Below are 6,883 nucleotides of genomic sequence, written 5' to 3' on the forward strand. Positions count from 1 at the left end.
TGTCGAATTGCTAGCTCGTATGTGGTATTTTGTAAGTGATTGCAAGTAAGTAGGTTATATATGAACATGTATAATTATTGCATTCACTAAGCATTAGCTTACCCCTCTTGTTGTTTATCTTTTTAGATGCAGGTGCGAATAAGGGCAAAGGGGTTGTTGGGTACTAGATGTCCCTTGATGTTGCTTGTTGAAGCTTTTGAAGTTGGCCTAGCGTTTTGGGTAGTTTAGCCCCAAACCATGCTCGAAGTGTTGTTTGGATTAAAACTATCATTTTAATGGGTCGAACTGGTGTTAAACTTAATTAATGGCCTTCGTGCCTTTTGTAAACATTTAGATTGTTGTATGTTTTAAATGGAACTTGGGGAATGGTTTACATCATTTAATTGGCGCGTAAACGTGTATCATTTTAAAAAAAATATTATTGCATGGAATACGGGTTGGGTTGTTTCAACGATCGATGCAGCAGCTCAAAGAAATCTGATGAACCAAACCAGAGATGAATCGTGGGAATTGCTCGAGAACATGACATTGCATCATCATCACTGGAACAGTGGTGAAACAGTTTCATCATCTGCCCCACTCTTCGCACTTAATAATCAGACGGAGGCCATCAAATCCCTCACGGACAAGATGGAGTCTCTTGCCAAACAACTCGGAGAATTGAAGACGCAGCCACAGCAGGTTAACCAAGCTCAGGCCTGTATTAATTATACCAACCCGCAACCCACTGAAGAATATCAAGTTGAGTATGAGAATCCTGACGGTTCAGTCTATTACGTTCAATACCCAGCTCGTCAATCAAATCCAGAATTCAATCAACCACCTAGGGTTAACCAAATTCAAAGAAACAACCAGCCTTTCCGCTATCATTACCCACCTTATCCACCCCAAAAATCTCAATTGACCTACGATCAACCACTTCCACTCACTGGACCACCAGCTGAGGAAAATTCTCCAACCACCCAAATTACAAAAGTAACCAACCCTGCTCTCGGGACTGATGATCAGTTGACTCAGCTCATTCAAGGACAACAACAACTAAATCATAGAACAACGTCTAGATAAGACCAGACAGAGATACTCATGCAAAACCAATTGGCTCCGCTCAAAAGTCTAGAAACGCAGCTCGGACAGATATCACAACACCTTGAAACCCGACCACAAGGAAGATTACCTAGTAATACTATCCAAAACCCCCCACATAGAGGAAGCTAAGCAAATGGACTCCGTAATCCTAAAGGAAGAACTACGAAAAAGGCCAGCTAGGCTCAAGAATAAATCGACATATACTCAGAAGCTGCCCACTCAAACTCTAGTTCGCGTACCTTATCCTGGAAGGCTACTGGAAGAACCATCCAAGCTTGATACCAACAAACTTAAAAGAAGATTCCTGGACACCATGTCCAAAGTTCCCAACCAGAAGAGATATATCCGAAGGCTTCTCTCTACAAAGGAAAGAATACCAGATTCCAACAAATTTCCACTGAGTGAAGAATGCTCGGGATTACTCAGAAACTCTCTACCAAAGAAACTAGGAGATACGGGCCGATTCATTTTCCCATGTTCAATCTACCAATCTGGAACCATTCATGCGCTAGCAGATTTAGGAGCAAGTATCAACCTAATTCCCTATTCTCTCTACTAGAGATTAGAACTAGGAGACTTGTCACCAACCAAAATGACAATACAACTTGCCGATCACACAATTCGATATCCTAAGGGCATAGTTGAGAACGTCTTGGTGAAAGTGGACAAATTCTTGTATCCTACGGATTTCGTAGTGATGGACATTAAGGAAGACCTACATATGCCAATAGTATTAGGGAGACCTTTCATGAACACGGCTAGAACCATCATTGATGTGTACAATCAAACCTTAATCTTGCGATCACATGGGAAAAGCCTTACCTTCAAAATTGACCGACCTACCGATCTTTCTGGACAGGCAAAAATGTTTTCTATTTCCACTGGATGGATCACTTCCGATGATGAGTCCCCACCACCATCTGATGATATCGAAGTGGGTGTCGAATCACAATTTGCTGATGACTCAGCAATGGAAGAAGAGGATTCTAGCGAAGAAATAGAGGAAGAGGAAGAATCTGAGGAGGAAGAAGAAATGGGAGACGTAAAAGAAACTGTGATAGTACCTTCTCTAAGCTTGGAAGCCAATCACAATCGTCACGGAGAATTAATGAGGCTAGAGACATAGGATCACAGTTTAATTATTCGTTTCAAAAAGAAAACTACTAAGGTCGAAGATAAAGATATAGAGATTGACCCTGTCAGTGTCGAAGTAAAACACCAGAATACTGAAGAAAACCATTCATCAGACGAATCCATAGAAGAAAACTATACCGATAATGACAAGGAAGAACAAAATGAAGACATTCTGGATGTTTCATATTCTCCACCAGCTGATCTCTAGATCAGATTCCAGTCATATCTAATCTTGCCGACATGATAACCTTCATCAGTGCCACCGATGCATTTGAAGATATTCTCAAAGCCATCTATAAATCAACGACTGATTTCACACCTCGCTTAAAAGAACGGATTAGGGCTATCGAAGATGAATACAATCTCTATCTACCGAGAGAAGATGATAATCTTGAAATCTTAGTAGGGCGCATTCAAGACTTTATCAATAATCTTCACGATCATATCTACCATGAAGAAAGGTAACGAGAGCACAATTCAGTAGTTCGCATTATTCTCTAGACAAGATTTTGTCAAGATCAGAAGATCATCTACTCTAAGGTTTATAATGCCGTAGCCGAATCTGCACTTCTGTTCTCAGCAAACCAACGAGCTCTACTGACTCTCATCTAAAAACATATGGATCTTTCCACCGGTCACCCGACTTATCACTCTGATTCGCAAATGATCGAAGATATTCACAGCCTCTTCATTCTCTTGGAAAGAGATAATTTTGAAAGCACACCAGACAGACTGGTGATTTACGTAATAATTAATCACAATACTGATTTGATTATCAAGGAGTAACGAGATGCAGTAACAGAAGAAGGAAGACGCAATAATCCGTTCTCACATATAGAACCAGACCGAGTCAACATTGCTACCTTTGTTACGAAGAGATTAGCACGTATCTTCCACGAATCCACGGATCCTAGTTTCATATTCAAAGCTGGATGTCGGGAGATATACTCCAAGATGGTGACATTAATGCTTGGGTCAGGATTACTTTTCACTTCTTTTCAATTTCGCCTTTTAACGAATTTGTGTAAAGCTACAGACTCCTACTGTGGAGACCACCGTTTAGAAGATTTTGAGATACTGAAGATATAATTTCTGACACTATTTGAAGACCTCCGAAATGAACATCCTGTCAGAGGAATAATCACCACAAGCACGGCCTCGATGATTGACATTCATTGATCAATCAGCAGAACCGTGGATCATGTTCTCATCGGACTTCAAGATTTGTCACGAGCTGAAATCACACATTATCTCTCCTTCAGAAGATCTTCAAGAGAAATATCGGATCTGCTACCACTATTGTTCTGATGGTTTCTCCGAATCTATCCACCAAGACTCACATTCCCTCGAGAAGACCACGATTACAACTACCAGAGGGGAATGTCTGCTATTTAGGCATTATTATGGTCGAGCCAACGACCTTAAACAAAAGCGCTTCTCAGGAGGCAACCCGTGAAATAAAGTTGAGTAGAATAATAAAGGATGACAAATGAGCCGATCAATAAAGGACATAACTTCCAAGATTACTGAAACAACCTGTCTTCACAAGCCAGCCAGTTTCTTCACAAGCAACCACGAACATTCGTTGGGGGTACTCCTTTCAACTCGTTAGTAGCTCAAATTTAAATTATGCCATATCCTAGCTTATCACTAAATGTGGGATTCCAACCCAAATAAACACTAGACAAATATTCCCAAATCGTTAACTAAAACTCCTATGTGTGGGATACTCTAGGAACATTGGGGACAATGTTCGTCTAAGTATGGGATGTTGGTATAATCTTTTTATGCTATATTTAAATAACCCCATTACAAAGATTCCGAGTTCTTAAGCCAAATTTCAAAATTTTTAACAAAAGAAATCCTTTCCAAAAAAGTACTTTCAAAAACCAAAAACGTTTGTAAATAAAAATTAAGGCTTAAGTAAGGTAGAAACCTTGTTGATATAAATCGAATCTCTAATAGAGCATTGCATGACCATGCATTATCGACCTAAATTGATTATGGTAAGGCACCCCAAATAAGACCATATAAGTATTCATCTGTAATGCTTCACTATTTTCCATTGAGAGTGCCGATATCTGTACTCAGAATCAGAACTTGCTCTAGATCTGCATTTCCAAGTAACGAAATGCAATTCATGTATAATCAGAAGAGCTAGCCATTTGTAAAAATAAACCTTTCAACTTCACCACTTATACCACATCAAACCATCATTTCCATCATCTTTACTACCAATCGAAAAATCCAAAATTTGAGATTCCTTTTGAAAAACCCAATGTTATGAACTTCTCGAGTATATCACGGTAAAGGTCTTGTAAAAAGTTTACAGGCAGAAAGTTTCTCGAGATAAAATCTCCAAAAAAGTGTACTTTCAAAGTTCTGAGAAAAGGAGCAGAACTTATAAAGAGAAACGCCGAAGAAGAACTTGGCCGAAAAATGCCTATCACTCCAAAAGGAGAAAAGTTCAGAAGTGATTCTCAAAAATATCAGCACTCCTACCTATCTTTCATTTCTGAAATTCAAAATAAAAGTCTTTAAAAAGACTATATCACCCTTTTCTCACCCCTTAAAAAAACTTCACCACCACTCCAAAATTCCTTTCCATCCTTCCAAACTAACAAATGACCTAGAAGCTATGGTTATTACTGTTTTCACATTAGTAGCAAGAATTTGAGTCTTAATCAAGCCTATGACAATGAGTGCAACATGACTGACTATGAGTGAATTCAATTCTTAGATCTAAAGGGAACCCTAAACACTTGTGTGGTTTGAGTAACCCGTGAAAGCTAGCCTAAGTCATGTAACCTCCTCGCATACTTGCAGAGATAGTTTCAACACTAACATAGATGACTTACCTTATTTTTCTCTCATATAATAAAAAGCAAACCGCTTAGGCTAATAGAAAGGAAACTGTAATGACCCGGAAATTTCCGATCAAATTTAAACCTTAATCTCTATATGTTTCCGACACGATAAGTAAAATCTGTATTGATTGAGTCTCGAAAATCTTGAACCATTTACATAGATTCATTTATACCTTTGTCCATTCCCAACGATTCACGAACAATTAAGTGTAAATAGATATGTATGAATATATAAAAAGTTATATAAATAGATATATATATATATATATATATATATATATATATATATATATATATATATATATATATATATATATATACACATATACAAAATAACAGAATTATGTATGTAAATACATATACAAATAAAGATATACATATAACACTATATATATATATATATATATATATATATATATATATATATATATATATATATATACTTGCTAATATAGAAAGATACGTGTTATGAAAACAGATATATACATAGTTATATATATAAACAAATATAACTACAGATTTATATAATTACATATACAATATATATACATATATATTCGAATATTTACATATTGTAAAGTGAAGAGTATGTTTAATGTCACACTCAAAAATTATTTCATGCCTACAAGCTGTCCAACAATTGATTCTCATTCATAGATACACGCCAAAAATCTGTATCCTGTCACATTCAGCCTTTTCTTTTATTTGTTTTTATTCTTTTCTTCCTACTACTCTCTGCTCACTTGTGATTTATGGTTGAACGAATCCTAGATATAAACAATCATCTATCCATTATTGTACTGCACAAAAACCATTTTTTTTTTGCCTTCTGTCCTTGATCGACTTCACCATCGACACCAACACAGAACCACCACCAAAAATGACTGCTGCTACGGTTCGTTTACTTCTGTTTTCACTTGCACAAACAAACCAAACACCACTACAACCATCTTTCATCTTTCATCCGAGAACCACCACCTTAAGCCTATTTCGGTTATCATCATGAACCCATTATCACGAACTACCATCAATAATCAATAAATGGCAGCTAGTTCTATTTCTATTTCAGACCAGTTTCCTTTTGCCACTCGAACATCATCATCATCTCATCAAACCACCATTTCACCACTTTCCACGTTTTACTTTTCTTCTTTCTTTAACTCGAACCACCACCGAATCACTTTCATCATGCAACCCAAATCATCACCATTGCTACCTTCTAATTTTCTGTTATGATCAACCAAATGTCACCATTATTGATCTCACAATCCCACTATATTTTCTTTGTCGATTAAAACCGCCGGGAACACCTCCACCGGTTACCACCTCTCTCTCTCTCTCTCTCTCTCTCTCTCTCTCTCTCTTAATTTTCTTCGAACTCGCTACAGCCTAACACCCCATATTTCTCTATTGTTCGCTTGTTTCTGTTTCTATTACATTCGAAAACTACCACATCCCCCACTGTTACGTACTGCAACTGCTATGCCATTTTTATTCTGTTATTCGAATAGGATTCATAAAACACTAGAATACTGATAGTGTTGGTATTAAATTTAAAACAGAAAAGAAAAATAGAATGAAAAGATGGATATGAAACAAAGATGTTACAACATGTTCCTCTAGTAGCCGACAAACAAATCAAAGGTCCATTTATTTATTGAGTAGGTTTGCCTTGCTGTATTCCACGAATGATATACTGAAAACTGATTTTGATTTGATCAAATAGTTGGACCGTAGGCTTATTTTAATACTGGGTCGAGGCTAATCTAGTTGTTGGGCCGTGGATATGAGGTTTA

Source organism: Rutidosis leptorrhynchoides, chromosome 1 (assembly GCF_046630445.1).
Source record: "Rutidosis leptorrhynchoides isolate AG116_Rl617_1_P2 chromosome 1, CSIRO_AGI_Rlap_v1, whole genome shotgun sequence".
In the NCBI taxonomy this organism is placed as follows: Eukaryota; Viridiplantae; Streptophyta; class Magnoliopsida; order Asterales; family Asteraceae; genus Rutidosis; species Rutidosis leptorrhynchoides.